The sequence below is a fragment of the Oncorhynchus gorbuscha genome, linkage group LG26 (genome assembly GCF_021184085.1).
Source record: "Oncorhynchus gorbuscha isolate QuinsamMale2020 ecotype Even-year linkage group LG26, OgorEven_v1.0, whole genome shotgun sequence".
Lineage (NCBI taxonomy): Eukaryota > Metazoa > Chordata > Actinopteri > Salmoniformes > Salmonidae > Oncorhynchus > Oncorhynchus gorbuscha.
The window spans coordinates 39,413,088-39,428,910 of NC_060198.1; the positions used below are offsets into that span (position 1 = coordinate 39,413,088).

General features: G+C 45.1%; 1 long non-coding RNA gene and 1 pseudogene across 1 annotated transcript; one reads left to right on the plus strand and one right to left on the minus strand.

Moving 5' to 3' along the window:
- Positions 1 to 977: 977 nt before the first annotated feature.
- Positions 978 to 4,329, plus strand: LOC124015215. Its single transcript, XR_006835112.1, has 3 exons — positions 978 to 1,137; positions 2,813 to 3,096; positions 3,875 to 4,329. It is a non-coding gene; the product is annotated as an uncharacterized LOC124015215 (long non-coding RNA).
- Positions 4,330 to 8,081: 3,752 nt separating this feature from the next.
- Positions 8,082 to 15,823, minus strand: part of LOC124015380 — a 28,435-nt pseudogene continuing 20,693 nt past the window's right edge.

The window sequence follows — 15,823 nt, forward strand, 5'->3', positions numbered from 1 at the left end:
ACAAAGAATATGTTTCCGTTTTCTCAGACGACAGGTGTTTGTTTGAACGGGGAAACATGTCAATAATTGGATACTTTGATGATCTCAGACTATCTTTTTATCATTACATAATATTAGACGGTATGCTTTATATATTATAAATTGTCATACATTGGGGTAAAACGTTTCATAGGTTATGAGGCAATGTTTTTATGGAAGACTGGTAAAAATGTTAGGTCCTGACCATTCAGTATGTAGTCTAAGAGGCAATCTTTTAGTCTATGAACATCTGTATTGCTGTTGGCATCCACTGGTGCTTTACTCTTGATCAGTTTCCAGACTGGACACTGCATTGCAGGGCTGACTCATATAGTTCAAAGTTATTAGTCTTCTACCTGCTGTTGCTCACCACCACCACCCCCACTCCATGCACCCCTCATACCCCTCACAGTCTGTGGGACTCATAGGTGCCCTCTGCACTCCGGCCCCGTATGGATATCTGCTGGGAGGGTTAGGTCTACAGTGAGCTGCACCCCAGACCCAGAGCTGACGTGTCCCCCTGAGGAGCTCTACACCAGGCTCCCCAGTCTCCAGATGGAATTTCCTGTGTCGAGGGGGGGGGGGGGGGGGGGCTGCCTCATCCAACCCCAGCATAGCTCTCTTTCTCAGGGAAAGGACTGAAAGGAAACCTGGGAGAGCAGTAACCAGCACACTTTGGCGCTTGGTGTTGAACTAGTCACCACTATGTTGTTTCCTGCCCTCATTGTTATAGATAGGGAGGAAGGATGAGACATCGCAAACCCTGGTTTGCCTTTTGTCAGTGTTCACTTCCCATTACGTCAGTCTTCGTTTGCCATTCTATTTTGGTCAGTGTCGTGTCTGTATCTTAATGAAAAGGTTTGTTGAATCACGACTCAAACATTGTACTATTAAAAGGAAATGGAAAAATAAACAAACATATTTTGGACCCACCGTAACTCATTTCTCTTTTGTCTTCAGGGCCCAGAGTGAGACACTGAAGACCAGCACTGAGGCCATCACAGATCCAAACACTGACCCCAGTACTGTGTGTACCCTGGAACACCGATCAACCAGGACATAGTGAAGGAGAAGAAACAGAAGAGGGCTATTATACTGACCAAAGATGAGAAGAACATGGTATGGTGCAACACATAATACTCAAATATACACTACCCGTCAAAAGTTTTAGAACACCTACTCATTCAAGGGTTTTTCATTATTTTGACTATTTTCTACATAGTAGAATAACAGTGAAGACATCAAAACTATGAAATAACACTAATGGAATCATGTAGTAACCAAAAAGGTGTTAAACAAATCAAAATATATTTTATATTTGAGATTCTCCAAATATACGCCCTTTGCCTTGATGACAGCTTTGCACACTCTTGGCATTCTCTCAACCAGCTTCACCTGAGATGCTTTTCCAACAGTCTTGAAGAAGTTCCCACATATGCTGAGCACATATGCTGCTTTTCCTTTACTCTGCGGTCAAACTCATCCCAAACCATCTCAATTTGGTTGAGGTCGGGGGAATGTGGAGGCCAGGTGATCTGATGCAGCACTCCATCAATCTCCTTAGCCCTTACAGCGCCTGGAGGTATGTTGGGTCATTGTCCTGTTGAAAAACAAATGATGGTCCAACTAAGCCCAAACCAGATGGGATGGCGTATCGCTGCAGAATGCTGTGGTAGCCATGCTGGTTAAGTGTGCCTTGAATTCTAAATAAATCACTGACACTATCACCAGCAAAGCACCCCCACACCATAACACCTCCTCCTCCATGCTTTAGGGTGGGAGATACACATGCGGAGATCATCCGTTCACCCACACAACGTCTCACAAAGACACGGCGGCTGGAACCAAAAATCTGTAATTTGGACTCCAGACCAAAGGACAACTTTCTACCGGTCTAATATCCATTGCTCGTGTTTCTTGGCCCAAGCAAGTCTCTTTAAGGTTGAGATGTGTCTATTACTTGAACTCTGTGAAGCATTTATTTAGGCTGCAATTTCTGAGGCTGGTAACTCACATGAACTTGTCCTCTGCAGCTCTGGGTCTTCCAATCCTGTGGTGGTCCTCATGAGAGCCAGTTTCATCATAGCGCTTGATGGTTTTTGCGACTGCACATGAAGAAACTTTCAAAGTTCTTGAAATGTTCCATGTTGACTGATCTGCATGTCTTATAGTAATGATGGACTGTCATTTCTCATTGCTTATTTGAGCTGTTCTTGCCATAATATGTACTTGGTCTTTTACCAAATAGGGCTATCTTCTGTATACCACCCCTACCTTGTCACAACACAACTGATTGGCTCAAACACATTAAGAAGGAAAGAAATTCCACAAGTTAACTTTTAAGAAGGCACGCCTGTTCATTGAAATACATTCCAGGTGACTAACTGACTAGGTATCCCCCTTTCCCTTTTAGCGTATAAAGATGGTTGAGAGAATGCCAAGAGTGTGCAAAGCTGTCATCAAGGCAAAGGGTGGATACTTTGAAGAATATCAAATATCAAATATATTTTGATTTGTTTGACACTTCTTTGGTTACTACATGATTCCATTAGTGTTATTTCGTAGTTTTGATGTCTTCACTGTTATTCTACAATGTAGAAAATAGTTTAAAAAATAAAGGAAAACCCTTGAATGAGTTGGTGTTCTAAAACTTTTGACCAGAAGTGTACATCAGGGGCCTTATACGTAGTGCGTAGTAGCAATGTGAGGACTCTCAAATGCACCTTGTGAGAACCTAGCCTGAAAGTGTTATGCAACAGGGCACTGTGAGAATGGTTGTGTTTCATCCCATAAGGCCGCCTTAGAGAAAACCTGCCAGGCCTTTAGGTCCGACCAGACGGAGTATGAGCGGTTTCTGGATCACATGACTCTCTGGCTCCAGGAGCACCAGGAACAGGCAGTGGAGCTGTTCAGCCTGTGTGATACAGACAGCCCTGGTACCATCGGCCCCGAGGACTTTGAGCAGGGTAATCCATCCCTCTTCTGGTCTGTTACACCCTCATTCCCAGCCAAATGACCCAATATCTGCTGGAAATTCTATCTCAACGCTTTCATCTGGGGCTCATGGCTGCAATTAAGGTATGTCAAAGGATTACCTCATAATGAGTCCAAATACTCTTTTCAATGCTAGTAGTTCACTCTAGCATGTTTCAGTGAGTTCCATTTGGAAATGTTGTGATGATTCTTTCCACCGTAGACCCCTTGAAAAGTAAGGTCAACTGTAACTGGCTGTTCTCAGCTCCTTTAAATGTAACATAAAGAAAACCACTGTGGCAAGCGATTACAAACCGTTTTATGAGACTCCTGAGTCAGTCCTATTTGAATGCCACTGACTGTGTGGGCTTTTATTGAAGATATATAAGTGCTTATGGTCAGTGTTCTGATTCAGACTGCTTAGAATGCAAGCACTTGTTCATTTCCTGGAGAGCTTGTAAGTGGCCCTCTCACCCCCCACAGATAACAGCTCGTCCTGGGAAACAAAAACAGAACAATGTTCCTTTTGTCCTTCAGGCCCCAGACATTGAGTTTACTGTAAGTTTCTTCAGAAGAAAACATTAATCCTTCTGAAAATTGGAGCCAAGGAGAACCAAGGAGCACAGTCAGGCTTATATCCAACATTCAGGCCTCTTTTATTTATTTATTTACATTTTATTGAACCTTTATTTAACTCTTGGCTAATGCCTCTGTGGATAGAGCCATTCAATGGCTGATTCACTGGAGAGATAGCATCATCATTGATATAAGAATCACTAGGGGATTAGCACTTTATAATTGACATATAAAAGCCACAATTTCTGTAGATTGTCTCTGGTATAAAAAGCAAAAGGTTCAAATTGTAAATCCCTTACTTCCTTAGGTATGACAGATTTGGGGATTCCATGTCTGCAATTTCAGCTGGATCTGCTGCCTCAGCTACTGAGGAGAGGCAACGATGGGGAGATTGATTACAGGGACATGAGCAAACAACTACAGACAGTAATGTAAAGCAAAATCAGCATTTTATACTATTCAAATCAAATCAAATTGTATTTGTCACATGCGCCGAATACAACAGGGGTAGACATTACAGTGAAATGCGTACTTACAAGCCCTAACCAACAATGCAGTTAAATAAAAGTAACAAATAATTAAAGAGCAGCAGTAAAATAACAATAGCGAGGCTATGTACAGGGATGCCGGTACAGAGTGTGGGGGCACCGTTTAGTCGGTGTAATTGAGGTAATATGTACATGTAGGTAGAGTTATTAATGTGACTATACATAGATACGTAATAACAGAGAGTAGCAGCAGTGTAAAGGGGGGGGGCAATGCAAATAGTCTGGGTAGCCATTTGATTAGATGTTCAGGAGTCTTATGGCTTGGAGGTAGAAGCTGTTTAGAAGCCTCTTGGACCTAGACTTGGCAGTTCAGTACAGCTTGCCATGCGGTAGCAGAGAGAACAGTGTATAACTAGGGTGGCTGGAGTATTTGACAAATTTTAGGGCCTTCCTCTGACATCGCCTGGTATGGAGGTCCTGGATGGCAGGAAGTTTGGCCCCAGTGATGTAGTGGGCCGTACACACTACCCTCTGTAGTGCCTTGCGGTTGGAGTCCGAGCAGTTGCCATACCAGGCAGTGATGCGACCCGTCAGGAAGTCCAGGATCCAGTTGCAGAGGGAGGTGTTCAGTCCCAGGGTCCTTAGCTTAGTGTTAAGCTTCGAGGAACTATGGTGTTGAACTCTGAGCTGTAGTCAATGCATAGCATTCTCACATAGGTGTTCCTTTTGTACAGGTGGGAAAGGGCAGTGTGGAGTGCAATAGAGATTGCATCGTCTATGGATTTGTTAGGGCGGTATGCAAATTGGAGTGGGGTCTGAAGTGTCTGGTATAATGGTGTTGATGTGAGCCATGACCAGCCTTTCAAAGCACTTCATGGCTACAGATGTGAGTGCTACGGGTCGGTAGTCATTTAGGCAGGTTACCTTAGTGTTCTTTGGCACAGCGACTATGGTGGTCTGGTTAACACATGTTGGTATTACAGACTCAGACAGGGAGAGGTTGAACATGTCAGTGAAGACACTTGCCAGTTGGTCAGCTCATGCTCGGTGTAAACGTCCTGGTAATCAGTCTGGCCCTGCGGCCTTGTGAATGTTGCCCTGCTTAAAGGTCTTACTCACATTGGCTGCGGAGAGTGTGATCCGGTATAGCTGATGCTCTCATGCGTGTTTCAGTGCTGGCAAACAAGTCCTGTAGCTTAGCATCTGCTTCATCTGACCACCTTTTTATTGACCGAGTCACTGGTGCATCCTGCTTTATTTTTTGCTTGTAAGCAGGAATCAGGAGGATAGAATTATGGTCAGATTTGCCAAATGGAGGGCGAGGGAGTGCTTTGTACACGTGTGGGGAGTACAGGTGGTCTAGAGTTTTCCCCCTTTTCCCCCTGCACATTTAACATGCTGGTGGAAATTTGGTAAAACAGATTTAAGTTTCCCTGCATTAAAGTCTCCGGCCACTAGGAGTGCCGCCTCTGGATGAGCATTTTCTTGTTTGCTTATGGCAGTATACAGCTCATTGTGTGTGGTCTTCATGCCGGTATCGGTCTGTGGTGGTATGTAGACAGCTATGAAAAATACAAATGAAAACTCTCTCCGTAGATAGTGTGGTCTACAGCCTATCATGAGATACTCTACCTCAGGCAAACAAAACCTCGAGACTTCCTTAGATATCGTGCACCAGCTGTTGTTTACAAATATACATAGACCACCACCCCTTATCTTACCAGAGGCTGCTGTTCTATTCTGTTCCCTGCTGTTCTAATGCTGTTCCCTGCTGTTTGGAGATCACTAGAGAGAAGCTACAGCCCAGTCCTAACTGTCAGCTGGGATTGTGGAGCCCACCACCTCCTGAGACAAACAGGCAAGACATTCACATACACTACATACTGCACAAACAAGCACTCAGACATACAGTATCTATACACACAGAAATAATCTTGCTACAATACATCACCCAGACAGGTCCACTTAAAATTAACTCCCTTTGAAAATGCACGTCAGCCATTTATGTTTACGCGGAGGTTCGAAGTCGCCTGTGTAAAATGAGGCAAAGCTAAAGGCCAACAATTTGTTGTTTCACAAATTGAAATTTAATGAATTGTTTCACAAATGCTTGTGGTTCAATTGGAACAAACAAGCAGCACTGATGAACAGTAAATATGTAGGATCTGCCCACAAATTGCTGCTATACCAAAACAGCCAGTCTGTGAGGTTAACCATGACAACCAACCCTCTCAGGACAAAGCTATTTCTGACCTTGTAACTCTGTGATCGGCGCTAAATCACTTTGGGACACATCTCATAAAGACCTTGTATTGCACAGTAAGGAGTATAAAATAGCATAGCTGATCATAAAAGACAGTATATTTATCATCCACCTACTCTATTTCCAAACATGTTCCAGGTTCATTCTTCTGAGTATCAGACTTATACCATTCGACTACGGAGGAGCCCATCCAGGGAGCTTTGAGGTGGTGCTCCCCAGGAGCACCAGGGTGTCCAGCCTGTTCAGGGTGATCGAGGAGCGGGTTGGGATCCAGACCACCAGCCTGCAGGTGTTTAGAACCAGAGTTCCCTCCCAGGAGTCCTTCCTACCGCCAGACAGCTCTCTGGGGGAGTGTGGCTTCACTGGAGGCCCTGAGGACTCACCCAGACAGGCAACACTGTTCTATGACTACAGGCTGGAGTTCATTGACTGCCCCATCCTCAACTGTGACCACTACTTTGGTTCTAAATGACCTCAGATTGGGGAGGACTACCTTGGTTCTAAGCGACCTCAGATTGGGGAGGACTACCTTGGTTCTAAGCGACCTCAGATTGGGGAGGACTACCTTGGTTCTAGCGACCTCAGATTGGGGAGGACTACTTTGGTTCTAAGCGACCTCAGATTGGGGAGGACTACCTTTGGTTCTAAGCGACCTCAGATTGGGGAGGACTACTTTGCATCAAGGCTGTCTTGGTGACCTGTATAACTTATAGTATCAGCTGTGTAACTTACTATATCAGCACTTTTTGATGTACAGATTTCTCTTTGTGTGACTAGCACTATGAAGCAATTACAGTTGATAATTGGCTGCGTTTAGTTAATTATTAAATCTGATAGTTAAAAGTACATTCATGTCAGCGTTATACCAGGGGAGAAAATGGATGACTTGGGCAGAACACTCCTCACAATCAGCAGCCTCTGACATCGTTTGTGTTTACCTGCAAGCATGAAGTATGCAAAGTGTGAGATTGCCTTTTTAATGCCAAAACAACCATTTTCCTCAGGGCCTCAGGGCACAGTGGAGAACCCTGGGTTGTGTCAAATTGAGTGGTGTAGTGGAAAGTGCTGCTCTAGTGGAAACCAAAGGGCACTATAAATGGAGGCTCTTGTGGTGGCCCCTGTGTGAGACACACCCTTGGTTCCCTGCTACCTCCCCCCGTTTAAAAGCACTTGGTCAACAGCTGGAGTCCTTATTCCCCCCAAAGTGTGCCGTTGCTTTATTTGGCCTTGTTATGTCCCACGTCGTAGAGTTCAACCATCTGGGGATGCAGGTTGTACTGTCTGTGAGGCAACAACCTCTATGGGTAGAAGGCAATGTAGGGATTGGGGAATAACTCAGGAATTTTGGAGCTCTCATTCTGTTTTAAAATCTAAATAACATTTATTTAATATGTTCAAAAATAATGGACAATATAAGTATAAAAAATGGAATACTCTTATTTGTCATCAATAAAATTGAAGACTTAACACTGTTAAGAGAGATAGTTGACTTAAAACTGTCAGAGTAATTTGTTTATAAACATTTCATAAACAGTCATAAGTTATAGTGTCACTGTCACCACATGGGAAAAGTCTGATGTTTAGCAGTGAGCTTGTGATACCTCCAGAAATCTATATTAGATTATCACTGAGATCCACTGAAATGCCTTATAGATAACCATAGAGTCCATGACACCCCTTCGTTATACTGTAGTGCTTCAGAAAGTATTTCACTAATAGCACTTCAGTAAATATCCAAAGTATACAGCCACTACGACATAAGGATGAGTCATTGTTTTTACTCAAAAATACATTATAATTTACAGTTCTATAAAAATGTTATATTTGCATAAATTCTTATGGGTTTTGGCATTTGAAAAACGGAGCAATCTTCAGACAGAATGCTGTGCACTAGCCATTTGTAGTCAGTAGATAGTGTCCTTGAAGACACTGAAATAACTCAACCCTGCTCGCAACAACGGCCTTAACCCGCTGTTCTCTTCTACTCTCCCAAACCCAGTGTTTTCTGGGTACGAAGGACAGCTCACCATGCAGATTTAAAGACTTCTGCAAAGCTGTCTGGACCATCATGTTGATACACATGTCGTGTTTGCGTTTGAATTTACATTCATTCAAAAGGGGTGCTTCAGAGAAGACCTGAGCAATAGTGGATTCAGTCTAGTGGTTTCATCCTCATTTCAGTGTCCTCCTGTTCATTCTATGTACAGTAAAGCTTCATTACAAATACTCAGTGAGAAGTGATTATTCACCAAAACAAAATAAACAGTCAAGTGTCTTTTATCCTTTGGTTGAGGAACACGTCTCGTAAAGTACTGACAGACAACTAAGGTCCTTAGTTGGATAAAGAGAGAAGATTAACCTCCCTTCCGAGGGTCAAAGGTCATGAGGGGAAGACTCCAATGAAACCTTCCTTCCACTCAGCACGTGATCACTGAGCTCTTCCCCGTTGATGTGGACTCATTTTTGGCCACCAGCAATCTGAGGGCATCTCCAGATGAACGAATGAGCTCTCGACCACTGTGACGGAGAGAACGAGAGAGACGTCAGAGGGTGTGTTAAACAGAGGGAGGAACGACACTACTCTGTTGTGTTTTATAACGCGTATTACCTAAATAATATCCAGTACTCTATTACAACTTCTTAATCAGCACAGGGTGGTAAAGACCCGTCTCCATCCTACACTACTTACATGTGGTATTCCATGCCCACCAGACTGATGCCGTTCACAGCCAGGATACGATCTCCCAACCTCAGCTTCTGGCACTGGGCGGCTGGGGACTCTGGTACCACTGACTTAATATAGATCCCAGTCATCTTCAGAGGTGTTTTCTATACAGGACACAAGAGGATGCAGGAAGCGTTGAGGTTGGGTCTGAAGACATGCTGTACCTGCACTATAGTATCATTACAGGAACATTTCCGCTGTTTCATCTCTATCCTACAGGGGGCACCACATGCTATAGAATCCTCCACAGCACTACACCTACATGCATATACACGAGTAGAGGCTTTCACAGGAAGCGTTGAGGTTGGGCCTAAAGACATGCTGTACCTGCACTATAGTATCATTACAGGAACATCTCCACGGTTTCATCTCTATCCTACAGGGGGCACCACATGCTATAGAATCCTCCACAGCACTACACCTACATGCATATACACGAGTAGAGGCTTTCACAGGAAGCGTTGAGGTTGGGCCTAAAGACATGCTGTACCTGCACTATAGTATCATTACAGGAACATCTCAGCTGTTTCATCTCTATCCTACAGGGGGCACCACATGCTATAGAATCCTCCACAGCACTACACCTGCATGCATATAGATGAGTAGAGGCTTTCACAGGAAGCGTTGAGATTGGGCCTAAAGACATGCTGTACCTGCACTATAGTATCATTACAGGAACATCTCAGCTGTTTCATCTCTATCCTACAGGGGGCACCACATGCTATTAGAATCCTCCACAGCACTACACCTGCATGCATATAGATGAGTAGAGGCTTTCACAGACCAGGCACGTTTCTGTTATGAATTAAATGATGAAAACAGCAATTTAGTAGAATTTGAAGTCAAAGGCAGACATTGGAATGAGGGTAATAATAACCATTGCAGCTGCCTATTGTGCCATAAAGGAGTCTACCGGTTCCAATAAATTAGCTTAGTGTTCTCAATGTGGTTCATGGCTGACTTCAAAAGGACGTCAACACATTCACCACATGTTGTACACCTGTTAGTAAACCCAAGCTTAAGCCCACACCCACATACCATAACCAATCACACACACACACACGAAGTCCCATATAGCAAGAAGAGTTGTTGAGCCTCTGTAGTTGAGATCTACGTCACAGTTCAACTCATCATTCATTTAAAGCTAGATTTCCCTGCCTTTGATGCATGATGATGTAACACAGTTAATCATGGGAAATATGTAACCTTTAACTAATTCATTTGCGATATGAGGTTTGAACAGCCACGCAAGGCCTTATATTAGGACGTCATAAATCACATGACCAAATAAGAGCCACACGCCCCTCGCATCGACAATGCTGTCACTTTGTACAACCAGGCACAGACAGAATGTTAGAGCTTTTCAAGTTTCATTGATTTCCCCATGCAGAGAGGTGACAAATAAGGGAGGTAGAGAAACAATAAGGAAGATGAGACTGGGTGAACGAGATGAACAAAGGAGGAGGTGGAGGAATAAAGACAAGGACTTCACCCACCATTCCATCCACCAGTGCCAGGCCTAGACCATGAGGTCCTCTGTGTAGCTCCACAGTAAACACTTCATCCCCTCTTTCTCCTCCTCTTCCTCCACATTCCCATTCCTTCTCTCAGAACATTCCCTTGGGCAGCTTCCTGCTGAGGAGACACACACAAGAACACCCCACATTAGACACAGTATCCAATCCCACCTTAACTCTGTTTAAAGTTATACTTTTCCTGTTATTGTGGTCCTTTAATTAAATGATGAAGAAATCATATCACTGTGGAAATTTGAGACAGGGTTTACTGCAGGTGAAAACATGAAAGTAGTGTCTGGTCTGGTCTGGTCTGGTCTGGTCTGGTCTGGTCTGTCTGTCTGTCTGTCTGTCTGTCTGTCTGTCTGTCTGTCTGTCTGTCTGTCTGTCTGTCTGTCTGTCTGTCTGTCTGTCTGTCTGTCTGTCTGTCTGTCTGTCTGTCTGTCTGTCTGTCTGTCTGTCTGTCTGTCTGTCTGTCTGTCTGTCTGTCTGTCTGTCTGTCTGTCTGTCTGTCTGTCTGTCTGTCTGTCTGTCTGTCTGTCTGTCTGTCTGTCTGTCTGTCTGTCTGTCTGTCTGTCTGTCTGTCTGTCTGTCTGTCTGTCTGTCTGGTGTGGTCTGGTGTGGTCTGGTGTGGTCTGGTGTGGTCTGGTGTGGTCTGGTGTGGTCTGTCTGTCTGTCTGCTTGTTCATATGAAAGAGAAGTTCACAATACTGGGCTTGTTTTGACGTCCAGAGGCATTAGTGTTATAAGGATGATTATTTCGACCAATAGGAATATATATGGATCAAAGACTGGAGGTTCATCTGAGCTGCTCCAGAGGGACACCTCCTCAACATACATATAACTACCACTGATATTGAACACAGATGTTGCATTTGGACTCCATATAAAAATCATGTCAAGTCTGAGTGCTATAAAACTGTAGGGAGTCCACTAAATACATAGATGTTGTAATGAGAACCATACAGAACCCCACTGAGAACAAGCTCTAAAGCTTTGGTCCCTTGGGAAAGCTCTTCCTCAGGTTGGTTCGGTGCTCTGTGGTGTATTTATCCTGTCACAACAACCTGCCACCCGCAACAGTATCACCAGCATGCCCTACATTTTCACCTCGCCCCTGGTCTCCCACTGCTCTTCCCTGCTCTCCTTCGGCTCTCCCCTGGTCTCCCCCTGCTCTCCCCTGCTCTCCCCTGCTCTCCCCCTGCTCTCCCCCTGCTCTCCCCCTGCTCTCCCCTGCTCTCCCCCTGCTCTCCCCTGCTCTCCCCCGGTCTCCCACTGCTCTTCCTTGGTCTCTCCTGCTCTCCCCCTGCTCTCCCCTGGTCTCCCCCTGCTCTTCCCTGCTCTCCTTCAGCTCTCCCTAGTCTCCCACTGGTCTCCACTACTCTTCCCTGCTCTCCTTCGGCACTCCCCTAGTCTCCCCCTGCTCTCCCCCAGCCCGAGCCCATCTGCCCCCATGCAGGACCTGCTCTGGACAATGCCTGTCCCGATTAAGATTCCATGTACCAACCCAACTGTAAATTCCCATGACGGGTCAGCCACTGATCTTTTCTCTCCTGACATCACCACCTCTCTGTAATTCTTGGTACAGATTAAAGGATTAGCAATGCTACCAAAATAGCAGTAAGTTACCGTTCGCGCCCAAAACCACCGAGGTTGAGCAGAGAGCAGGAGCACTCTATGGGACTGGGAGGCCACAGTAATACATGGTGGGAAGCTATGGCTAATGTCATAACCAGGTAAATGACATGATTAGAGAATATTTCTGTGAAAGTGGGCAATGTTCAATAGTACATCCTTTTCATAACAATATCTTAGGTTTATGACAAACTATTAAACCATTAGAGCCCGTATAAAGACAAGGGCCATTGATCGTAATGAGTTCTGATTATGATCAACAAAATGGAAGCTTTAGTAAAACCCTATTTACACACAAACACACAGGGGCTCAGGAAGCTTTAAGCAGGCGGTAAGCACTTACACACAATCAAATGTTACACAGAGCGTTTGTCTCTGATTTAGAGTTGAGGGAATTATCTGGTGTTAATCAACAGGAAAGGCCATGGACTGCTATTAGATTGTACTGGACTAACATGCTTTTATTATCTAACCTGTTGTTTGGATATGACCTGGGACTGTGGTATCTGAAATCAGAAACATTCAGGATTCTCACAATGTTGTAGATAAAGTGGCATCAAACTTATAGACTCACTCTCTTTTGCTAGGTGTTTGACTCAACGATTGTATCCCTTGAGAAAAAGGTCAATGTACTGTATAGGACAGGCGCACTAGACTACTATTTGAGAATGTCCGGGGGTCACACACATTTCCTAGGTGGCAAAGGTCCGGATAGGTATGGTCATTTATCGGCGTAGTAACAAACCCCCACCTCCCAACCCATGCGACCTCAAACTGTTTAAGTTGTGCACAGCCATATTGCTGGCGGAGAGAAAATGTTGTCAGTTTAAACCTCGTTTCCTGCAATTCTACGCATTTTGATGTTTTAAAGCTCATTTCTTGATATTCTACACATTTTGACATTTCTGTGTATTCAAATGATACCTGAGTAACTGAACAAAATCAATGCGGGCCGCTGGTGTTGAGGCCCCTGGGCACGTAATCTGGCCATGATAACTACAGGATTTAGATAGCTGGTTAGTCTAATTTACCCATCTAGCTCACATGGGCTAGTAGTAATCCACTGAACATTCCTGACAGGTTATAAATAGCTCTCTAAGGTCTGTCAGTGAATGACATAACAAGAGGAAAACTGTCCATGCGCTACCAAATTTCGAAATTGCACTTCTGCATTCTACAATTAGAACTCTCAACAGCAGTAAGTTGAAAGCCCAGCTGAGTTCCTAAATACAATTAAAATGTCATTTCTGTCGGGATCCGCGGTCCGTATTGACCCCGTTCTGAGTCTTGATTGGGACCGCGGTCCGCCTGTTGAGTATGGCTGGTATAGGACTTATATAAAAGTGTTAGAGTCTTACACATTGTTTGAGACATCGCCAGAGAAAGCTGACCTGCTTTAGGGAGGGGGACGTCATTGTTATTCCTGGAAGTTAACCCTGGAAGTGTCCCTCCCAGTTACGGTATAAGATGTTTAGTCCTTTCCTCCCCTTTCTCAGCTCAACTCCTCCACCACAGAATAAATCATAACCAGAGAGCAGTCTGCTCACTTTCCCCTCCCATCCACTCCTACAGATGACCTCATGAGCAGAGCTTCAAAAAACAATCAGCCTGAGGAGAAAATGGCCTTTCCTCTACACATGGAATCCACCCTACAGGGAGAACACGACCTTTACACAGCCAGAACAGCTCTTTATTCCTCCAATGACCTGTAGTTTCTGTCCAAAGTCAATAGAGTCGAAGAGATGAAGGGAGGATGAGAGCTCTCCTCCTCCTGTCATATCAAGCACCTTGTGTCAACCTGGAGCCACTGGGGACAAATATGCACCAGGGACTCCCGGGTCAAGCAGACAAATTCTTCCTTTAATGGAGCCTGTCAATCATTGGTGGGTTGATATTACGGGGAGGCACTAGCGACCTAACTCCAGGGTTAGGTACATGAGCCACAGTGTGAGCCGAAGTGGCTGTATTTGCTTTGACAGGAGTTTTACATCACTTTAATCAAAACCCGCAGAGGGAGGAAAGGCCATGAAGGGATCCTCTGTTATTCTTTGTCTTCGTAATTCATCCAAGGGGATTGAGACAGGATCAGTTTCTTTTAGGATTACAATGTACAGTATGTGCTCCCCACTGTTACAGCATCATCAATCCTCTGTTATGTTTGGTCAATAACACACTTCAGCTGACACATGGCTTTTTATGCTCCTTTTCTATCAATCAGAACTGTTTGTATTGCAACTGGATGCTCTGTATGTAGCCTGACTGTATGACATAGCCCTCTGTGTTACCTTTCCTGTGCTGCCGTGCTGCTCCCTCCTGCAGGTCTGCCTCCAGCTCAGACTGAGACAGCTCCATGCCCTGGGGGTGTTGGGGGGCGTCAGCAGGCAGGAGGGGGTCTAGAGCCAGGCTCTTGTGGCATCCCAGGTCAGCCTGGCTACTCCTAGGTAGGGTGTTCTGCAGCTCCAGACTCTTCAGCTTGTGGGTCAACTCTGCCTCTGCCAGGCAGCAGCTTAGGTCACCATGAGACCCCCGGGCCTGAGGGGGTGCCGCAGGGCTCAAAGAGTCCACCTCTGCCCTGAGCGAGGGGCAGGGAACTGGGTCAGGGACCACCACTGTGACAGAGGGCGAGGAGCGTGAGTTCGCAGACTTGACGTCTGTAGCTGTCCCGCTGAGTGCCTGAAGGGAGAAGTCAATAAAACAGAGATGGAAAAAACATCAAAGTTAAAATGTCTCATTTACTGAGCACCACCAGCCCAGGGTGGCCACTGACCTCTCATTAGATTATATATTTGTAAATTCTGGGTATACAGATAGGTGGTTACCTGCTGTGTTGTTTGACTGGTGGGGAGACTACGGATGAAGTCCTGCAGATGGCCTAGCTGCTCAAACAGAGCGGGCTCCGTGATTGGTTTACCCAACTCCAGGTGGAAGGTGTTGCTTGGCAGGATAAGGGGAGGGTGGTTGTCGAAACTCTCCAGGATGTCAGCTAGAGGAGGAGGAAAATACAGGACATCATTAAAGACCAAAGACGTGACTCAGAAAAGATTACAACAGAAGCTCTGGAAGAGTAGTGGTCCTTCTGTAGCTCAGTTGGTAGAGCATGGCGCTTGTAACGCCAGGGTAGTGGGTTCGATCCCGGGACCACCCATACGTAGAATGTATGCACACATGGCTGTAAGTCGCTTTGGATAAAAGCGTCTGCTAAATGGCATATATATATTATATTATAGCTTTCTCATGGTGTACACTACATTATTTATACTTGTTATTTTACTTCATTAACTTAATTACATCTGATTTGTAGGTTAATCCTTTAGATTCTCCAGTTAAAGAAAGACAGTCATGGCCTCTGGGACAAGATAAAGTTCCCCCAAGGGGGTGCCAGCGGGAGTTGGGCCATTCACACAGAAGAGGTGAAGTGACAGGGGACAGAGAGGGAGACAGGTGCCAAGTCCTATATTGAGAGGGGTGGATTTGAGAGTTAACTCTGTGGTGAGATTGATTGGGCTGGACAGGGTTCTCCTCTCTAAACTCCCCACTGTACCCATGCTCCAATTTAGAGTTAGACTGGGACAGGCAGACAGGATTACTCTGGGGAACACACTCAGCCACTCCCAGACACAGGGAATAGGCC